Consider the following 22,537-nt stretch of genomic DNA (forward strand, 5'->3'; position numbering starts at 1 on the left):
ATAGTATCCCTTTAGTTGCTAATTTGTTGTGTGTATGTTCGGGGATGGGGGGTGTATTTTGGCATAAAGTTAATTCAGGGCTATAACTCTGGGCTTCTTCCTTAAAAGATGGTATTGTCTCCCAGACTCTTTGAGGACAAGCACTGTGTTAGCCACGGGATATAAACAGATGAATGAAGGACAGCCCCTGTGCTCAGGGATAGGACAGCACATACATGCACATACATACAGAGTCCTGAAGCACCGTTGTGTAGACAAGGATAATGCATTCAACAACGTTGAGCAGTGACTGATTGGAGCCTAACCCAATTTCCAACCCCCAACCTCCAAACTCACAGGAAACTGCAGCCTAGGAAGCTCCCCCGTCCCTGCCCTCTCCTGCCTAGGTCCACTGTACTTAGGGCCTGCCATGCAGGAAGGCTGAAAGCTCAGAGAGTTAAAAAAAATATTAAAAAGCAATGAAATAATGTCTGATTGTTCCTTGAACATCAGACATAGGACTTGGCTCCTGCTGTCCCAATGTTTACATTAAGAAAAATAGTTTCACACTGCACACCAGGCAGGCATGCATGCGTGCTGTTGTTAAGTCTAAGCAAAAACCCAATTTGCTTTCTACTCACTAGGCTGTATGGAACCAGATTAGAACGAGCCAAGATTTTCTTACTCCGTGGTCACCACGAAAGCCAGAAGCAACTGAATTCTATTCAGCACAGACCTGGGACTTGCTTCTGTGTCAGCATAGAAGCCCCGTTTCACGGCATTCTTTCAACATTCAACCACCATGCAAGGTTTATATACCGATCACTCGGTAAAGTCGGTGTGATTGGTTTGATCTCTGAAGGCCCAGTCACGATTGATTTTAGAAACGTAGCCATGTCTGGAATTGCTAAAAGAAAATATGCTAGAAAAAGGAAGCCAGCACTATTTGTACAATTATCATGACAAGTAAACAAGAGCATTCCTGCAATTCCTTGATCCTGCTGCACTCCATCTGGAAATGGTCAGCAATTCCCAGTGCAAATCCCTGTGACGTGCCTCCTCTCACTAGATGATTCCCTGGCACAGCCGTGGACACTCTCTGAAGAAAGTGAGATTGATGCAAGGGGCTCTGATCCACGTAAGTGACCTACATACTGGCTTTGCTCCTGATGAAGTGGTGCTGATTGCTTTCTGCACGTATCTTTCATCATTACTAGGCCCCAGCTCCCCTTCTCCAGATAAGGATATTAAAAACAACACACTGAGCAGAGAAAGCTGAAGAGGCACAATTCAGCCAAGCATCACAGACACAAAAAAGGCAGCACAAAGTGATAAAATGAAAGCAACACATTTGAAACCTGGCAATGTGGATGGCAAATCTTGATCATCGTTGCCTGCGTCCCCTCCACCCATCAGAGACACACCAGCCACATTTCGTCTGAGAACCCATCTCTTGCTTAACATTCCTTCTGGGGAAGTATCTTTCAGATACTTTTTTTTTATTGCTAGGTGGTGAAATAAATGGCTCCTTGGTAAATCAAGGCATATAACATCTCTATAAAATCTTTATTATAATATTCATCTTTCTACTTCTGGTGAAAGACCAAAATAAAGCCCCAAGTTGTTTGACAAAATGGCATGCAGCTCTGAAAACTATAGTCTGAGTCAACAGGATATGTTATATATATTTTTATTTCTCAAGAACTTGCCTTTAAAAGTTATGTGGCTGGTCGTGCTTATCCCTCCTGGGAAAATAGCTCACGACGACCAGGAGGGAGAAGCCCCATGCATTACGACTTCCATTCCCTCTACGGTCATCAAAAATGAATTTCCCCTGGCAAATGGTTTATTTTGCAAATGAGTTTAAGTGATTCATAGGCTGCTGAAAAATAGCATCTTGAAATTTATTCTTAAACATGCTGCTTTATAAACTTAGTTCACACATATGGTGTTTCCCAGGCAAACATTCAAAGACACAGGGATCTAGAAGCCCGTGGCGAGGTTGAAACTGGGAGGCCAGAACAGAGCAGCTCTCTGTAATCTACTGGGAAGTACAGAGCAGCTCTCTGTAATCTACTGGGAAGTAAGACCACATGTGGCCTCCCTAGGACAGGCAGACTCAGGCAGGTTGCACTGTTATGATATATACATATGTTTTCATCCACAGTTCCTGGCTCATAACCCCCACAGCCCCGTTACAGATTTGTGTTATAATTTTGGGTGTGTGGGGCCTCAGGAAACAGAATCTCTCTGACCTCCTCCTACCCTCCTTTCACCTGCACAAAGGCAGGACTCTAATCTTCCCTGCCTTTCTGACTGTGGGTTGAGACCCTCCCCAGAGAGGATCCAGCCCTATACCTGGGGGGAAGGAATGCTGGTGTCATGAAGCTTCCGTAAAAACCCAGGAGGACTGGGTTTGGAGCACTGCTGAATAGTTGAACACATGGAGTTTCCTGGAGGGTGGCATCCAGGGACAGCATGAAAGCTCTGTGCCCTTCCCCCATACCTCACCCTACACATCTCTTCGTCTGTATCCTTTGCAATATTCTTTATAACAAATAGCAAATGCAAGTATTTCCCAAATTAGTCAAACACAAAGAGGGGGTCATGGGAACCCCAACTTGAAGCCAGTTGGTTAGAAGTTTTGGAGGTCCAGATTTCTGACTGGTGTCTGGCAGGGAGCAGTCTTGGGGACTGAGCCCTCAATCTGTGGGATCTGACGCTTTCTCTGGGTAGAAAGTGTCAGAATGGAATTGGAGGACACCCTGCTGGTGTCCGCTGCTTGATGTGTGGGAAATCCCCCCAGCATTTGGCCACACAAGTCTTCTGTATGGATGATTAGTGTTGTGGTGGTGTGAGAGCAGAGAAAAAACAAATTTGAGAGTTTTTCCAAAACCCAGGTGCATATAAGGTAACTGATCTAGAACTCAAAGGGGATGAAATCAGAGGGAAGGGAAGGGAAGGGACCACTCCTCCCCTTTCCCCCCTCATCCTCTTTACCCTAAGTCTCAAAACAAAAAGGATCATTTTCATTGCTTTGTGTTTTGTATGAAAACCCCCAAATTATTTTGAAAGGTTCACAGAGCAAGAGTCACATGTCATCTGAAGCACACCCAGAATGCTAGTATCTTGAGGGTGTGCAGATGGCAGGATTCAGAAATGGAAGGAAGCTCAGTAACTCCAGAAACAGGGTCAGACACCTGGAGACGGGAATGCAGTGACTAAAAAGCTAGCCTGAGGCTGCACTCCAAAGTCTGGGCAGGAAAGCATCTAGAGAGAAAAGGGAGTGCCCTGCTGGACAGAAGTCAACTGTGAATCTGCCACAGTAGGAGCACAGCGTCTCTCAGCTCGCAGGCTTCCTTGGTCTTCTGAGAGTCAGTAGGGCCATGTGGAAAAACAATTTGTCTGTACCCAGAAGACCTGTGTTCCAGTCCTAAGTAAGTCACTTAACCTTAGTTTGGATCTCATTTTCTTCCCCTGTAAAATCTGCCTCACAGGGCTCTGGTGAGTCTTCTACAGATAAATCATCTTTACTGCACGCAACTCAGGAATACAAGAAAGTGGAAGCAAGTTCAGAGAAATCCCCAAGTTTTAGAACTTAAAGAAACTGAGCATTCCCCTAAGTGATGAGAGGCAAAGGTGGGGCTAACCCACACATCTCCTCATCACAGAGCAGTGCTCTTTCTATGGCAACAATGAATGGGAGCACAGTAGCAGAGTAGGGGCGACAGAAGCCCACCTCTTTTCCAAGTCGATTTCCCTCTTCCTTGTCACCCTGCTGCTGAAGGGGCCCAGAAGTGTGGATGGTAGCAGTGAACAGTTCTCTCTCCATGGCTGTGAATGCTGGAAGGAACAGCCAATACTGATGCATTATTTAGAGCAATAAAAACAAAATAACAATAGCCAACTTCCATTGGGCATTTGCTGTATTCTGTGCACTAAGTGTTCCAAATGCATCATTTATTTCAGATGCCTCCTAACAATCTTATGAGGTGGATACTAACATTATTCCAATTTTTACAGGTAAAGAAGCAGTGTTGGGGAGCTATTTGCTCCAAATGACACCGTAGGTCCCTGAGGAAGCTGTGATGCTGCCTCCAGAGCCTGAGCTTGTCCCCAGTGTCTCTTCAGTAGGAAAGTGCCTGTGCAGGAGAGGATGGGGCTGTACCCCCAACCCCAAACCTTCATGAAGAAGAGAGCATGACAGGCTGTCAGCCTGCAAGATGGATTTGGGGGACAGTGGGAACTGTATTCACCATTTCTCTCCATTCCTCAGCCACACAATGTCCCAGCCCCAAACCTACAGAAAAGTAAGAAGAAATGGGACATCCAACTAGAATAGGAAAGGATTGAGATCTGGAAGGGGACAGAAGGATGTCACTGTCATCTTTAGGTATGAGAAGATAACTTCCCCAGCTCCCTAGGAAGCCCTCTCCTCTCTTCCCAGTAAGGAGAGAACAGCAAGAAATGCCCTCAAGTTGCAGTCTTAAGAAACTGACGGAGAAGAGAGCATTTTGTGATGCAGCTGTTGACCACTGGAAGCTGCTGGAAAGGGAGCTCCTGGCAGGAGAGGACATTTTTGCGTGCCAGTGTGTCTCTGTTCATTGCAACATTGAAAAATTTTAAATCAAAAATGAGATTTCCAGAAATGTGCTTTCCTAAATTCTTCTCACACGGGTGTCCTATTAATATGGAAATGAGGAAAGACTTAATCATGTTTGACTGTTTGCTGGAAAGAAAGCAAACATGCTGATATGCTAAGTATCATCAGATTTGTTAAACAGGGTCAGGATTACAGGGCTGATAGGGGACTGATGGATTTCTTGCTGCTCATTATCCCTATTGAATGGTTGGAATACATTCAACACTGAGCGAGGCAGGTCAGGGTGGGGCCCCGAGTGCTCCTGCACCTGGTGCAGTGCTCCTGCACCTGGTGCAGTGCTCCTGCACCTGGTGCAGTGCTCCTGGGAAGCGTGGGCCTTGGCAGTGACCTGGAAGGCTGCCCTCTCACAGAGGGTCTGCAACTGCTCGACCACTGAGCCTGGCCCACTCACTGCAGGGTGGGTGCATGGCTCTGAGCAGATCAAAGAGCAGGATCAAATAAGGGTTCTTCTCTCTCTCATATATAATTGATTACTTTTAACAAAGCATCTCTGCATGCGTTGAATCAGTTAATCTTACTAAGATTCCAATAAAAAAGGAAAGATAGATATTTTTATCTGCCCAATTTATAGGTCAATAAATAAGGCCTAGAGAGGTGAAGGAATTTGTCCAGTGTTGCTCAGCTCATGGGAACAGATAGAACCCAGGACCCAGCCCACTGCCTGCCCCATGCCAGTGAGTCCACTGCATGCCTGCTCCCATCTCCAGCCTCCAAGTCCCACGTCAGCTCCTGTCCCAATCAGACTCACTTGGAAACACATCTGGGGCTCATCTTGCTCCCAGCCACAGGGGAGGTAGCAGCCTCAGTGTTGTCAACTGAAGAATGATGAGGTTTGTAAATTTGGAATGGAGAGCTTATTTTTCATAAAAGGTTGCAGCCTCCAGGGTTGCACAGCCTCCTGCCAGAAGCCAGAAACAGGCACTTTGACAGTGGAAAGACTAAGATGGGGATTTATGCTGAATGAGGTGGCCAACTACAGATATTCAATGAGCTATAGGAGGAGTCATGAATATTTATGAAAGGAGAAACATATGCATGCGAAATTGAGCTTCATGCCTCTCCATGGTACCCATGTTCTTGATCTCTTCAAGAAAGAAAGACATACTGCATGGCCATCATCTAGCCCTGGGAAGACCACAGTGAACAAGAAAGAAAAGCGCTTATCTTCATAGAGTTTATAGTGAGGACTGTGCTCTTCAGACTTTAATGTGTGTGTGAATCACCCAGGGATTCTGGTAAAAGCAGATTCTGATTCAGTAGCTCTGGGCTGGAGCCTGAGGTGCTGCAGTCCTAACAGGTGATGGCAGTGCTGCTGGCCCCTGGACCACACTTTGAGTGGCAAGGCCATAAGGCTGGATGGAAGAAACTGTTAACAGAGGATGACAATAGGATATGATAGTCCTAAGGCTGGGAGTTTGTAGGATGATCTAAGGTGATACAGCCGGAGAATCCACTGCAGAATGGAGAAATCGGATAAGGCTCCCTGGGGGGAAAGGAAGGCTATGTTGAAAGCTGGTCTCCACCAGCTTTCCTCATGCCAATGTCGTGAGTGGAAAAGACGGTCCACACCAAGTCATGATATCTGTGTGCAAAGTCCTATGAGCAAAAATGAAAGCACAAAGCTTGCTAGCTTGTGAGAGTTTCCTCTGACTTAAGAAGATACCAAGGGAGAGCAGAGAGGGGTTCCCAGGACCCAGAGGTATGGTCAAGGAGCTGCATTTGTAGCTCAGGGCAATGGGGAGGTATTGAAAGGTCTGAAGCAGGACACTGACTGGTAAGGTTTGCTCTTTTCAAAGCTCACTCAGGCTGCCTCGAGGAGAATAGATTGGAGGGGGGCTCGAATTAGAGGGAGAATCAGGAGGCTGTGTTCTAGTAATATAGGTGAAGGGTGTGGGTGGCTTGAACTGGGGCTGTGGTCATAGGGTGGGTTAGAAATGGGCAGATTAAAGGTATGTGATGTGGGAGGTGCCCTCAGCTTGATCACGGATTGGACAAGTGTGTCTTCTGTGCTGGGTGTGGTGGTGGAGGACGTGCTGCCCACTATGCCCTTGACCTTCTTCTGTAGTTCCTAAAACCAGGTGTTTATTTTTTTCCCCTTTCCTTCAATATGACTAAGCTTTTGTTTATCCAGCAATAGTATTCATCATATTTTGTGAAACATGTGGAGGTTTTTTCCTACCTGTCTTCTTACCTCTTCTCCCTACCTGTTCTCTTAGGCACTGAAGCCCCAGCCCCCTGCCACTGCCCATAACTTGCTTCCAGACTCTCTTAATGTTTTCCACTTGTCCATCCCAACTTCTTTCCATCCTGAACTGCTAGGTCTCAGCCATTACAGGGAAAGTACATCCTACCATTGATTGGTTGGGTCAGAACATGGGAATGTGTCCAATCAGAGCTCTGCTAGGATTCAATGCATTCAATTCCTAAGCAATGAGGTCTATTTTTTGAACTTTTATTCTATATTTTTTTTGTAGAGATGAGGTCTTGCTATGTGGCCCAGGCTGGTCTCAAACTTCTTCCCTCAAGTGATTTTCCTATCTCAGTGTCCCAAAGTGCTGATTTCAGGCAGAAGCCACCAGGCCCAGCCTAGGAGGTATATTTTAAGCCAAGTCAACCTCTTAATTAGATATTAGTTTTATTTACAGTCAGTTATGAAGAAGAGCACACTTGTTCCACTGAGGGTAAACATCTCTCTGTACTATTCTTTGAGGCCCACTTTTATCCGCTAATGAATTTATTAAAAGGTAAGAAAATTGGGTCTGCCTATGAGCATCACACTGTTAATCAGATTTTTTTTATGTAAATGAATGTCCTGAGATCATTACTGAAATTGAGAAGAACCAGCTGAGATCAAGAACAGTCATTCAGCTTTCCAAAGTATGGAATGTAGGTGCAAGGACCGAAGAATCACATAAAAACATGATCAGAAATCTCAAGAGCACAAAAAAAAAGCCCATTGTAGGGACATCCACCATTACAAGCCTGCATTTCCCGCATATGTGTTAACATTTGGAGACATGGAAGGTAACCCCAGAAATCCAGACGTAAGATTTCAGAAACCTGTGGAAGACCTGCAGATTTGCATCCCAACTGGAGGCCCACGGCAAAGACTTCGACCTTCAGTTTAAGAAACACTTCTTGTCAAGAGCACATCCTTAGCAAAGAAGTCTGTTTATTACCTACTTAAAAATGGTCTCCCACTATTGGGTGCTGATGAAAGATAATCTGTTTTTATATCTTACCCAAACTTCAGCCTTCTCCTTCTATTCACGCTTGGGAATAATGAGCCACTCGTGACATTGCATATATTAAAAAATAGGCTTTCCTCACATGCAAACCAGAAGATAAAAGGATTTGGATTTAAAAACACTCCTCTGATTTTTTTGTTTGCAAGTAGCATTTCTTCTTGGAACCATAACACTTTGAGCTCATCAGCTGGAGGAGAAATTACTATTGTGGATGAAAGGGGAAAAAACCGGCAGCCATAGCACTAGAGTTTTCACAACACAATCCCTGCATCAAAGAAAGCAGGCTTTCTTTTTCTTGAAGGTCATATATAGAGAGCTGTAAGAAAGGACCTTGAAGCAGATATAGTTTGTTGTAACTTCATCTCTCTTCATCCCCAGCGTATCTTGTAAAGGGTTCTGGGGCCTTCCTAGAGAGCATGGCATATACTAACTATTCTTAGACTCGAATGCTCACCTTCTCTTCTTACCTGGGGTTTGCTCTTGTGGCTCTGAGTGTCACCCTCATTTGATTATTTATTTATTTATAATAAATAAATAAATGCCTAAATAAATGGCAGAGTCTCACTCTGTCATTAGGTTGGAGTGCAGTGGCGTGATCATGGCTCACTGCAGCCTCAAACTTCTGGCTCAATTGATCCCCCAACCTTAGCCTTCTAAGTAGCTGGGACTACAGGCACGCACTACTATGCCGGGCTAGTTTTTAAATTTTTTATAGAGACAGGGGCTTGCTATGTTGCCCAGGCTGGTCTTGAACTCTTGGTTTCAAGTGATCCTCCTGCCCTGACCTCCCAAAGCACTGGGATTACAGGCTTGAGCCACTGTGCCTGGCCACCCTCATTTTGAATTGCAATTCAAAACTCACCTCTTTGAAGTAGCTTTTTAAAAAAAAAATTCTGACAAACTTTTGTACTGTCCAAGTAGACACTGTAAGCTCGGCCTTTCATTCTCTCCTCCTCCTTAACACACCCACCATCACGTGCATTGATGATGCATGTGGAAAGGGATTCTTACCAGGAGTTACCCTTAGCAATTTTTACAGTATGACTACTTTATGAAAAAAAGCTTAGTTAGCATGGGACTGTTCTAGGAATAAAAGCCATGGGTAGAATTTAATAGTAACAATTATTATTTAACATGCAGTTGATATATACCTATGAAATTCAAGCTCTTTCTCTTTTACTTAAAAGTAATAATGATAGACTTCAACTAAGCTAAGAAGCTAAATAAATAACAATAGATTGACCCTAATTAATAAATTTGCTAAAAGCCTTTCCCTGGTAATGGGTCCTTAACTAAAGATGAGTTTTTTTTGTTTTTGTTTTTGTTTTTGTTTTTTAATTACTGCTTCTTTTTTTTTTATTATACTTTAAGTTTTACAGTACATGTGCACATTGTGCAGGTTAGTTACATACGTATACATGTGCCATGCTGGTGCGCTGCACCCACTGACTCGTCATCTAGCATTAGGTATATCTCCCAATGCTATCCCTCCCCCCTCCCCCCACCCCACCACAGATGAGTTTTAAGATACACATTTTTAGAATATAGATAATGATGTAAGTTTTAGAATATAAATTTCAGGTATGTTGATAATGTGTGTGGAAATATAAAAGATCCAACTCAACAAATGCATATCACTCACTGTGTACTCATTCCTGATGGGTACAAAGATGCTCTTAAGGCTCGTGTCACCTGGAGAAGATGACTTGAAGATATGTCTACATTAAGAGTGAAGAGGAGATAGAAAAGCTGAAAATACAAAGCAGATGAAGTAAACTATTGGAGAAGGCAGTGGAGAACAAAGTTTGGGAAGAGAGGTTGACCTTGAACTGAAAAGAAGACAGCCTTTTGTCTGAAAATGAAAGAAAGGAATGAAGCTTGGGTCGCAATAACAATAGATGTGTAGTTGAAATTCTTCATGCCCTATTGCTTTCATTTTCCCGATAAGATAGGAGTCATGCAGTTTGCTAAGGGTGAGAACACTGAAGGGGGTGAGGGATGCTTGAGGAAAGTGGAAAAATATTAAAATGGTAGCTGACAAAACAGAAGGAAATTGTTTCTGTGCACTCAAGGTCCAGCCAAGGCAGGAGATCAAGAACCTTTAGTGATGCCAACCAGCAGGTTGAGAAACCTTCTCCAGTAGGGCTAGCAGCCTGGTAGTAGATAATTTATGGAATGGATGCCTTATTATAGGTTTGTTGGACAGATGCAAAAGAAGACATCCTCCAGAAAGTATTGGGACAGAGATGAACCAAGGAGTTATGCATGCTCATAAGCCATGCTCAGCTCCACATTGTGTTAGAAGGAAAGGGAGGCCTCATGGAGACCAACAGGAGAGCAGCAGCACTAGCAACCTGTCTCCAGAAGAGCAGGTGTTGTGGTGATGAGGCCGTGAGAATGGGAAATTAGAGGTGAAGTGTTCTAAATTAGAGCAGTTCTTGGCAATGGTAGGTTCCTCGGTGGAAGTCTGGGCATATGTGACAAGAGTAACATAGAGGTAGAAGTCTCTAGATTTGAGGCGCTCAAGGAACTGTGAGGTGAAGATGTCTGATGGACCATTTATGAGGATACAGAAATCCTTGGTGATGCTAGCAGAACAAGGTACAGGAAAAGTCTGTCGGGGAGCGCCTAACAAACAGGAGAAGGAGTAACCTGGAGACTGGGAGACAGAAGTAACAAAGAAAGGTAGCGGGTGATTGTAGCAACTGACTGGTAGGACAGAATCTGTCTGGTGAATCCTCCATCTTAGGAGGTGGAGACTTCCTTTCATTATGAAATTGGGATCGTATTCTCAGACTCCCTGGCAGGTGCATACAGATATGTGACTAGGCTCTGCCAATCAGACATGCCTCCCTTAACTTGCAGCAGGAAGCTCAACTTTGTACCCATTGTGCAGGAGCCACTCTGGAAAGGGACCGCTGCCAAATCTGCATGCACAATTACCACCTGCAGAGGCACTGGCATAGACAGCAGCCTCCAGGAGTGCCTGGTGCCAAGTGGGCTGTGGGTTTTCAGCAGACAACATCTGCAGATTGGTTTGGGCATTGTTCCTGGTTTCATAGCCTGGGAACCTGGTTCTTCAGTCATGCCTCTCACCCCATCCCATTGCACCATCCCCATGATTCTGTGGCTCTCGAGCATTTTTTGAATACATTCATTTTCAGCCTACATCAGCCAGCCAGTTTCTGTTGTTTACATCCAAGGGAATTTTGACTGACACTGTGATGGAGCCAGATTGATAGCCTCTCAAAGGAGGAAGGGTTTTCACACAAGGGTGCAAGAGGAATGAATTGGAAGAGGATTTGGGAGGTGAGGGATGCTGACCATACCTGATCTCATCCTTGTAGATCGTCTCTGTTCTCTCATCCCAGTACTGCTCTGTGCTTCCTGGGGGACATCATTTTCTCTATTGTCCTCTGAGGCAGAGAAGTTCACGCTGCCACCCTAGAGTTTCCATCAGAAGGGTAGGACTTACTTTCAGGTGCTGAGCAGGTCTGGGTGGTGGTGCCTGGGGTCCATAGGTTGGTCAGTCCCACATCAAGTCTGGCATTGTATCCAGAGGGTGTCCTCTATGGTCATGGCAGCAGTTCCTCTCCAGGTGCTGTGCTGCGGAGGGTGTGGTTGGTCTCCTCTACCAATCCAGCTGGGCACCTGGAGAGAAATCCCAAATTTTAGTTGAATCAACCCGATTCAGGAATTCTTACATACAAGAACTGAAGGGATCCCTGGACTTGGGACTTAAAATAGATAATAAAGGCCTTAAAATAGATAATAATGGCCTTAAAATAGATAATAAAGAACTTGCACTTGAACTTGAACTCCCAGTGAAGAGTGAAGAAATGGGTCTTACTGAATCACGCATTACTTAATCAGAATTGTAAGTAAAGATAGAAATAATGTGTAAATATAGTATTTTAAGTACCAATGTGGTTCTGGTATGAACAGTCTTAGCCATGGGTGATCAGAGAATATCCTAGTGTGGGTTCCATTGAAATCCTTTTTCTGGTAAGTCATATATAGTGAGTTCTTTTCTGCATTCTATTAGGTCCATGAGAATTAAAATCAAGCAATATTTATTATATGCCCATTATCTGGTAGGCACTTTGCTAAGTACTGGGATACCACAGTGAAGGCAGCCCAGTTTTCTTGAAGGGAGCTTACAGTCTATCTAGGGAGAAAGGCAATTACATTATGCAGAGACATGCAGGCTGGTGGAACTGTGAGCATGCACAGGTCGCGTGGGTGCAGGTCAGCCTGGCCGTTTCTCTGTATCATCATAATACATTATGAAAAGAGTGATCAGCTGACTTTTCTGAAATGATTCAAAATCCACATGTTAATACTATTTCTATTGTCCTCTCAATTTCTTCCTCTGTTTGCTATTTCACAAGTATATGCTGGAACCCAGAGCCACTGAAACTGCGGTTCAATTCTCTCCCAATGCAAAATACTCTGTGGATGTTCTCTGCAAATGCCTCCTTCAAAATGCATCCTGGGAATACCTCTGTGACTCAGTAGGGAGGGTTTTATAGTCCTTGCCGGATGTAAGTTTGAGAAGAACTTCTCCAGTTATGGCTCCTCTGAGCTATTTCCCCATCCTGGGGGACAATTTCTCATTTCCCACCAGCTACCCACTGGCTTCCTTTACATAAGGCAAAATGCTGCCTTGCCAGATGTTTGCTGTTTCTCTGGTTTATCTCTAGGATATATGGGTTCCAAAAGTATTTGAAAACTGAAGCTTTCAAAATTTTTATGTGTTTTCCCTTGACAATGTTCCCCTCTGCCCACTCGTTAAATAAAAGCATTGTCTCCGATTTAATCTTTCCTTCTCTGCACTCTCCCTCTGCTCCCTGTTCCTTGGTAATCTCCTGCACAGAGGCTCATAGGCTGTTGGAATTTAGAAGGGATATTGAGATCACTTACTGTAATGGTTCCCAACTTCCTTTTACTATTCTCAATGAGATCCTTTCTGCAAAGCAGGTCCTGTAGAGTCCAATATATAAACCAAAGACAATGCTTCTGTGTTTGAAATGGGGGTCAGGGCCCACGCCCTGCCTGTTGCCCTTTCCCACACCCACACAGAGTCCCTAAGGAACCCAGTGACACCCTAAACGGGGCTTCTCAAAGTAGGCTGGTGTCAGGCTCTCCATCCCACATTCTTGTTAGCAGACATAGCTTCTGCATCCCATGCCCCTGCCTGCAACCCACCGAATGAAACTCTCAGGTGGGAGCCTGGGAATCCTCATTTTACCAAGATCCTCCACTGAGTCTCATATTCATAAAATTTCAGAATCACTGCCCATTGCTCCAAGGGCATAATTTAAAAACTGCTCTTCTGGGGCAACCCCGTTATTTTACAGAGACACTCTTTGAATTCCAGAAGGCTGGAGCCAGACCTCCCAAACAGAGTACGGCTTTCTTTTCACCTCCCTGTAAAAAGGTGCTCGGTCTATGTTAGACTCCCAGTGACCAGTCCTAGCTGCCTACAGGAGCTGTCATCGACATTTCAAGCTGCAGAGTCAGACTGACTCTGCATTCTGTTCCTGCTACACCCGCCATCCCCGGATCACAGTGGCTTCTGGAGGTCCCAAGCCTGGCCTTCGGATCTCAGTTCGTGTTTCCAGCCAATGACTCCAGGTGACCCCCAGCTCCTCTGTGGTTTCTCTGTGAAAGTCCATCTCTTGTCATGGTCACCATGTTGAACTGGACTCATCTTTACAGAGCCTGCTATACACTACATCCCTGAAGAAAGACCCACTGTGCTCACAGCTGCACTGACACCTCCACTCTCTGTCCCTCTTAACAGACTCAATGCTGTACACATTGGTGGTTTCCAGGCTTGGGAGAACATTAGCACCACTGGGGAGGGTGTGCTTTTGAAAATACCCACCTAGTCCCACCCAGAGATTCTCCTTTAACTGGCCTGGGATGGGCACTTGGCATTGGCATTTTTAGAAAGCTTTTGCCACTGCCCTCTTCCTCCCTCTTCAGGGACTCTGATGTAAAACAAAGGTTGAGAACTATTGCTGTAATTTGAGTAGAGTTAATTAGAGGCACGTCTGTCTCCGTGGCAAGACTGTAAGACTTGCCAGGGTATGAACAATGCCCTGTTCACCTTCATATTGCATTTCTTCCTTCCTTCCTTTTTGTAATTACTGAAGGTTTACTGAGCCCCTACAGCATGCTAAGACACTATGCTGGGCTCACTCTCTTGCACAGAGATGGAAAATTTATACAGATATAATACATTATTATTGTCATCATTTATCCCTCTTGGACTGTAATCTCCTGAAAGATCTATGCCTCGCTTTAACATATAACCTATATTCTGAAGGAGGGGGAGTGTGCAGTGCAAAGTATACCTACTTTGGTGTCTGGCTGGCCAACCTGTGTTCATATTCAAGATCTGACATTTCTTAGCTACATGGTTGAGCAGGTAACTTAATCTCTCTCTGAACCTCAATTTCCTTGGCCATTAAAAATATTATCTATCTGTGGGATTGCTGTGAGAATTGCAGATGGATAAGGAGCCGGCAAGGGGCTGCCAGTGACTGCCCAATCAATGCGGAGCTTTCTCTTTCCACTTGCAGAGAGCAGTCAGACTTGCTAGGCACATCCCAGGCTGCCTAGATCTTACCGGAGAAAACAGGAGGGAGCGGCTTCTCTCCACATATGGGACAAAGCCAAGCAGAAAGGATACCTGGTAATTTACCAGTGATTTTTTAAAAAGTTAAATGACAAAATGTTTGCATGTTTAAACATGCTGCAGTTTTAAGGCTTCCAGAAAAGGTTAGGTGGTGATGTTGTTCAAAACAATGGGAAGGATGGCAACAATCTTTGAAGAAAACAGCATTTGAAATAAAAGAGTTGCCTTAATTTGCAAAAATCTATATAGGCTGGGAAGGGGGAGAGTAGTCCTGGCTCAGCTAGTAACCAGCTGTGTAGCTTTGGAATGCTCTGAACTGCATTTTACTCATTGGTTAAATCTTTAAAAATACAAAGCCACATAAAAATGTTAGCCATTTTAAATCCACTTTCGGAGAGTGTAAAGCAAATGAGACTTAAAAAACAAACAAACACAGGTCTAAATACTGATATTTGACCACATGACACCAACATTTCTTTCCTGATACTTGTTCCATGATTCTCCCTCTAGGTGTGAGTAGGAGCAAATGTATATTCTGGATTGGGTGTCATGAATCCCTGAATCTAGGTTAGAGAGTTTTGCAAAAGCCTAATCTTTCTTATACCTAAACCGAACTCAAGAATTGCTTCTAGACTTCCGAGATGAAGACCTTTGTGTTTTAAATGGTTTCTAGCATACTGATATCATTTGACTTCCACAGAAAATGTCATTTTTTATCATTGTTATTCTTATTTTGTTCAGTTAGGTGCTTATGGAGGTGGTTAATTGTTTAAGAACTATGCTAAGAGTAGCTTGGGTGCCATTTTACACCTTTATTTCCATTTATGTTTCCTTTCTTTACCAGTGCATTTAAACTGCAGAGTAATATAGTCCTTCCTTTTGTAAGAGAAGTAAAAATACTTTGCACACCTGCACAATTTTATAACAGAAAAATTTGAAACTCCATTTTTTAAAGTACCCAGATTGTATTTTATCCCAAAGCCATTAAAATTGTTTATTCCTTACCTTTCCTAAGCTAAAATGCAAAGCCATCATTCTGATTCACAAACCCCTGTCAGTTTGGCTGTATAAAAGCAACAACAGGGTGTGTTATACAGGCAAGACAATCTCTGCAAATTACTTGAGGCTTCACATCTAAGACCTAAACTCCCTGGAGACTGGTGGTTCTTCCTTGAGATGGCCCTGCCACTTACTGCTTCCTGATGTGGCTGAAATCAAGAGAGTAACATGATTATCGTTATTTTCCAGTCAGAAATTTAAAACCAGACAGTGACAAATCAATTCTCAAGGCATACATTTCCATTTGTGAAAGTGAAAAAAATAATCCCGAGAATCCCCCGTTGCTAGCCTTGAAAGCGAAAATACACCAACAAATCTCTCAGTGTCAGGGATTTTAAAAATATCTCTTAGACTATTTTTCAAATGGAAACTGGTGGAAAACTGGATGACATTTCCACTGGGTATGGTGAGACCTCCGAACAAGAGGAGGGCGGTGCTGAGACCAGGGTTTACCAAGAGTCCTAAATAGCTGTATTAGAATAGCCATGGATCAATGTGAAACTTAATACTTTAATGACTGAGCTTCTCTTGAGCTCTTGTTTTTAATTCTCTGGTCTCAAGAGAATCATTTTCTTCTCTCAATCTAATCTTACTGGGAGGAGGAGACAGCCAGGGTATAACTGTGACTCAGGAAAAGCTGAGAAACAGTTTCCAGTGGCTGAGGACAATGTCCCACTCCCGGCGCATGCAGCAGAGGGTTAAGCAGGTGGCCAAGCCCTCAAATTCAGAAATGTAGACTTCTCCCCACCTGTATAACTTGGGCTGAGTTACTTAACTGCTGGAAATCTCTACTTCCTCCTCTATTTCCTGCCCCCGAATGGTAAGTATCACATAAAGCATTTAGTGCAGAGCTTGGTACACAGTGAGCACTTACTAATTATTGGGAATTTTAATGATTTTATCTTCTCAGTGTTTAACAGCTTGCATCATGACTATCAGGGGGCTTGGTACATTTTGGGTGAATTAATGACATATGATGGCACTCTGAATTGGTCACTGCTGGAACTAGCTAGTGAACTCATCATCATTGTCATAAGTTTTTGATATATGGAGGTAACCTGTGTGCACAAGCATCTTCTCTGCAGTACCACAGCATTCATCCAGGATGTGTCTATGAGAAGTATGGCGGCCCTGACCTTGAAAGATCCAGGACCCCCAAAAAGAAATGAAATTGGCCCAATAAAATTTATCAGTATTCAGAAACCCTAGAAATGAAATGACCACTATTTTCTCTTCCAAAAGTGTTGCAAAACGTGTGCTATCATATGCTCCCCAACAGCGCAAAGCTCTTCCAGTTGAGTCAGATCAGTTAATGTGTATCTGCATAGCCACAGAGAAATCAGCAGCAGACGATGTGCTTCTTTGGCCATTCTCCTCTTAACCTTCTGGCGAGAGGTCAATTTGGGGAAATTGAGGCAGTTTAACATCTTTCAAAGGAAAATTTGAGCTAAAAAGGAAATGGAATTCCATATGTGCCCAGGAACTGTAGCATTGCATAGAAACATGCCACACATGTGATATTCCCAATATGAAATCCTGAAATCATACAAGAACCTATCTAGGATATGAACAACAGAAAATTATTAAAAATCTGCTATATGTCAAGCATGGAGGTACAAAGACAAAACACAATCTCTACCTGAAAGAGTACAGAATCAAGAGGAGGACAGACTTGTAAACAGACAAGTACAATAAAATCTACTATGCGGGAGGAGGAAGAGTGGGGGATAGAGGAGCCAATTCTTCGGAAAAGGATTAGAATGGGGTCAGTAAGCCTTGAACTGACTCTTGAAAGGTGACGGTTTTCTAGGCAGTCAGTGGGAGAAGGGATTATCCAGACAAAGAGGAAAGTATAAACAAAGGTGCAGAGGAAAGAAAGCCTGACCTCTGTAGGCATCAGGAGCTGGTTTGGCTAAAGCTTGGCTGAAGTGTATGGTGGGCAGGCAGTGGTGGCTTTAGCTCCCATCCCTGCTTCCTCATCTCCATCTGTCCTCTTCTACCAGGCAGGATTCTTTTTACTGCCACCAGAATCCAATTTGGGCTGTTCTAGGCACAGGAGATGGAGGGGTTTCTGGCAACACAGGGTGAATTGAATAAAGTGCTTACCTGTGACCCCTACTGAAACTCCACTAGATGTGCAGTAAGACAGTAAGGAACCTTTTTAATGGCAGAAACACACAAGACAATAAAAATGGGAAAAGAGATAAGATCAAAAAACATTAAGAAGCTGGAAAGAAAGGTTTACTGGTATCTAACTCACAAGACAGACCTAAGGAAACAGAAATCCTTCTATAGACAGATAAAGGGAAGAAAAGCTATTATACAATTTTGTCTGCACCCTGGAAGTCCCAAAGGGCATAGGAATTGGTGGCACAAAGTAACTCTGGAAGTGGGGTAAAGGTGGGGCTGAAACAGAAAGATGGGCTTAAATCTGTTAAGTAGGAATTGGACCTCAAAATCCCTCCCTGACTCTGAAGAGCCAGGTAGCTGCCCCTCGCCATCTCCAATCAGAAAATGGCATTTGTTCTTTGAAGAAGGTAAAACTGGAATCTCTGCACTGGAGGACAACGGGCACAGATGAGGGTGCAAAGATGGGAATGAGGAAATGAATAATGGTTTATGAATGGAATAACCTCAGCCTCAGTCCTCTTCCTATAGTTAGCACCCAGAATGCTGGTGCTCAGGCATGCAGATGGAAATTTTTTATTTTTATTTTTATTTATTTATTTTTTAATCAGCCCAAGAGAAAAGACCTATAGATGCCAACATGGTAATACAATGGCCAGGTGAAACTCCTCACAGTGAAACCTGCTCCTATCCAGCCCCACCCATATGGGGCTTCCATATCAGCTTTCAGTGCCCTGCTCTTACGCATAAGATAATGGTCTCTGTCACATGCCAGACACTTGAGGAAAGCTCTGACATGATGCCAGAGACTGTTACAGCATGAATTGTGTGCCCACAAAATTCATATATTGAAGTCCTAACCCCCAGTACCTGAGAATATGACATTATTTGGAAGTGGGGGGGGGGTCACAGATATAATTAGTTAAGGTAAGTTTATACTAGAGGAAGGTGGGCCCTAATCCAACACATGTGTCCTTATAAAAAAGAATGCCATATGGGCCAGGTGTGGTGGGTCACACCTGTAATCCCAGCACTTTGGGAAGCCGAGTAGGCAGATCACTTGAGCTCAGGAGTTTGAGACAAGCCTAGCCAACATGGTGAACCCCGTCTCTACTAAAAATACAAAAAATAGCCAGGCTTGGTGGTGCATGCCTGTAATCCCAGCTACCAGGGTGGCTGAGGCAGGAGAATTGCTTGAACCCAGGAGTCAGAGGTTGCAGTGAGCTGAGATCATGCCACTGCATTCCAGCCTGGGCGGCAGAGTGAGACTCTGTCTCAAAAAATAAAAGAATGCCATATGAAGGGGACACACATAGAGGGAAGAAAATGCACACAGAGGCAGAGATGAGCCTCTATGAGTCAAGGAGAGAGAGGCCCGAAACAGATCTTTTCCTCATAGCCCTCAGAAGGAACCAACCCTGCTGACATCTTGATTTCAGACGTCTAGCTTCCAAAACTGTGAGACAATAAATTTCTGTGTTTTAAGCCACCCAGTTTGGGGTACTTTGTTATGGTAGCCCTAGCAGACTAATACAGAGACCAAGACCGATAACCAGGATAGAGAAACACGGGGAAAAACAAAATAAGTTCTTTACTAGAATACCTACCAACCGACAAACCCACTATTACTAATATCCTCAGAGAAATGAGAAGATATTCCATCCATAAAACTAGAACAGTGTACTTTAAAAAAAAGCATCCAGAGAAGTAAAATAAACCATTGGAAATTAAAAATTAAATTAAAATATTTGTAAAAGCTTAATGGGAAGAATATAAAGAAGAGTGAGGTTGATTTTCCGGAACACAGATAAAAAAATCAAAATGATTGAAAAATACAGGAAATTATAAAATAGTTAAGAGAGTAAATCTAGGAAGTATGATACACAAATAACAAGAGTTCCAGAAAGAGAGAACAGAGAAAAGGTAGTGAAGGGTATCATCAATGCAATAATTCAAAGATATTTCCCAAAATGACAGCTCCTGTATTTCTAGATTGAAAGGGCCCAGCCATCGGACAACATGATAGATGAACTCACAACAAAGAGTAGCATCATAAAAACTTAGAACACTGAAGGCCAAGTGAATATTTTAAAAGATTTGAGAGGAAAAAATGGATTATGTACAAAATATGAAGAATTAGAATGGTACCAGGCTTCTTAAGAGTAACTTGGGAGATAGATGACAATGAATCAATGTTTTCAAAATTCCATGCTAACTGGGCAGGGTGGCTCATGCCTGTAATCCCAGCACTTTGGGAGGCTGAGGCAGGCAGATCCCTTAAGCCCAGGAGTTTGAGACCAGCCTGGCAAACATGGTGAAACCCCATCTCTACCAAGAAAAGAAAAATACAAAATTTAGCCAGTATGATGGTGCTCCCCTGTAGTCCCAGCTACTCAGCAGGCTGAGGTGGGAGGTTCACTTGAGCCAAGAGGCAAAGGCTGCAGTGAGCTGTGATTGTGCCATTGCACTTCAGCCTGAGCAAGAGAGTGGGACCCTGTCATACACACAAGAAATATTTTGCAAAAGGCTTCCTAACCTTGAATTCTATTCTCAATCAAGCTGTCAATCGAGTGTGAAATAAAATGCATCAGAAATTTTACCTCTCAAATGCTTCTCAAAAGTTTCTGAAGGATTTGTTTAATCAGAATAAACAAAGAAAGAGGGAAAAGGAAAAGCTATTCAAGAAATGAGGGATCCAACACCAGAGGAAGAGAAAAAGAAAGAATATTAACCTATGGGAGAATGGTGAGGAAGGATCCCAGGATAAAACCTGTGCATCAGGCCTAGAAAACAATTAGAGCAAAGAAGTAGGGAAGAGAATAGAGGGCTTCCAAAGGTATATCTCCAAGACAGATGGATAGATAGGTAGGTAGAATGGATATGTTTCTTAACGTGTTCTAATGTGTCAAGAAGAGATTTACAGATCTATCATCAGGTTTGGCAATAGTGATAGATACATAGAGCACCACGCAAAAAAATCAAGCAGGCAATTATTAACTCCAGATGAGAGGAGTTATAAAAGAAAGGAATTGTAACTGTGACATAGTAAATACAAAACTATAAGTAACTTTTCATGCTCCTAAAAATATAAACATTGAGAATTTCATCAAAAACTAAATGAATCACATTGTGAGGAATGGGGTAAAAAGATATGAGTGTATGGGAAGATGGTGGAGAAGGAGGAGAGCTGCTTTTAAAATAATAAGTATTTTAGAACTATTTAACTCTTCAAATTGTGGACATCAATGTAAATAAAAACTTGGGCACGTATTGAAGATAGCTGAGTTTACAGGTGCAATTTTTTCCTTGCAACCTCATTCACTTCCCCAAAACTTAGTGGTGAAAGGTAGGTAGTATTGTTCATTTCCCCAGAACTCATCAGTGGTAAGTATTATTATCTCCATTGAATAAGCAAAAAATTGAGGCAGGGATCACAGGAAACTGGAAACTCCATCTGCAAGATGGGAAGTGAAGATGGGCTTGCTTTAGGGTAGGAGCCAGGACGGGCATCAGCATCAGGCTCAATGGCTTTCTGCCTCTGTCCAAGGTGAAGTGCACAGAAGGTCTGCTTGTGTTTGGCTCTGGAGCAACCATGAGTGGAATTCATCCACTTTCCTTCTTAGGAAACAGAGGGTCTTTGCATGTCAGGGGTGATTCAGAGGAGCACCTTTATTCTCAACATCTACTTTCATTGGAAGAACATTTTACTTTTGGTATTCTTTACTGTCATCCACTCACTAATTCATTCAAAGATATTTGTTGAGTGTCCACTGCATGCCAGGCTCTATGCCAGGTGCCAAGGATACAAAAATGAACTGCTTCCAGGAGCTCACAGTCCATGGGAGGTGACAGGCCCAGGAGCAGAGCATGGTGACACAATGATGCTGGTGCAGCCACAGGAAAAAAAAAAGGCTCTAAGGGATATAAGGGGAACTAGTCCCAGCCTGCAGAGGTCAGACAAGTCCCCTGCAGCAGGAGAACTTGTGAGGACTAAAGATGTTCTGCAGGACAGGAAGGGGTCTTTCAAAAGTATCATGCTATAGGTAGGAAACACTACAAGAGGCTGTACCCAAGATATTCTTCTAGCTTTACCCAACACATCTTTCTTACAGCATAAGAGATTGGGAGGATGAAGGAAAGAGTCTCTAGCTTTCATCCTTCCTCAGTGCCTTTCCCCTTAAAATAGCAGTTTGGGAGTTTCCAGGGATCCACACACGTTACTTACTGTGAGACATCACAGTATGTAAACCTGTGACTGGAACTCAGTCTATAAACCTAAGACTGGAACTCAGGCCTTTCAGTCCAACGCACTTGGAAATAAGCTAGGAAATGGCCAAGGGGGAAAAGGTCCCAGCATCAAGGGTAGCATGACTGAATTTCTTTTGATCTCAGATCTCTGCAGAAAGGGAAGAGTTAAAAAAGTTTATTACATTACTGTGGGAAAGGAAATGTGTTTTGTTTGAACATAATTCAGGGGGCAGGTGTTTTCATTTACTTTCCTAATTCAAACAGTGAATAGAACCCTTTTCTAATTATAATTAGAAAAGTGTACCTTAGTGTACCTCCTGGCGTGTTTTGAGGACCAGCTCCCTGGAATTCCCAGTGGATATGAGATAGGAATAATTGAGCTGCCCAGCAGGTTTGGGTAAACTTCCCTAAAGAACTTGCATGCTTTGCTCATTCTTAATGTTGAGCTCCTGTTGACTGGGCTGTGGAACTCAGTTAAAGGGGCTCCTTTGAACTGCACTTGTTTCATCAGGTTATTAGTGGGGTGGAAAGTTTAGTCAGGCAGACTTCCAGGTGAGAGATGAGCTA

The 22,537-nt window shown here is 43.4% G+C and overlaps 1 long non-coding RNA gene across 1 annotated transcript in view; it reads right to left on the reverse strand.

Moving 5' to 3' along the window:
* Window positions 1-22,537, reverse strand: part of LOC101138336 (uncharacterized) — a 47,447-nt gene that overhangs the window by 22,354 nt on the left and 2,556 nt on the right. The window contains exons 2-3 of the long non-coding RNA XR_176717.4: window positions 11,366-11,541; window positions 3,719-3,822 (exon numbers count right to left, since the gene is read on the reverse strand). This is a non-coding gene — a long non-coding RNA (uncharacterized lncRNA). The remainder of the gene's footprint in view (window positions 1-3,718; window positions 3,823-11,365; window positions 11,542-22,537) is intronic.

Source organism: Gorilla gorilla, chromosome 17 (genome assembly GCF_029281585.2).
Source record: "Gorilla gorilla gorilla isolate KB3781 chromosome 17, NHGRI_mGorGor1-v2.1_pri, whole genome shotgun sequence".
Classification (NCBI taxonomy): domain Eukaryota; kingdom Metazoa; phylum Chordata; class Mammalia; order Primates; family Hominidae; genus Gorilla; species Gorilla gorilla.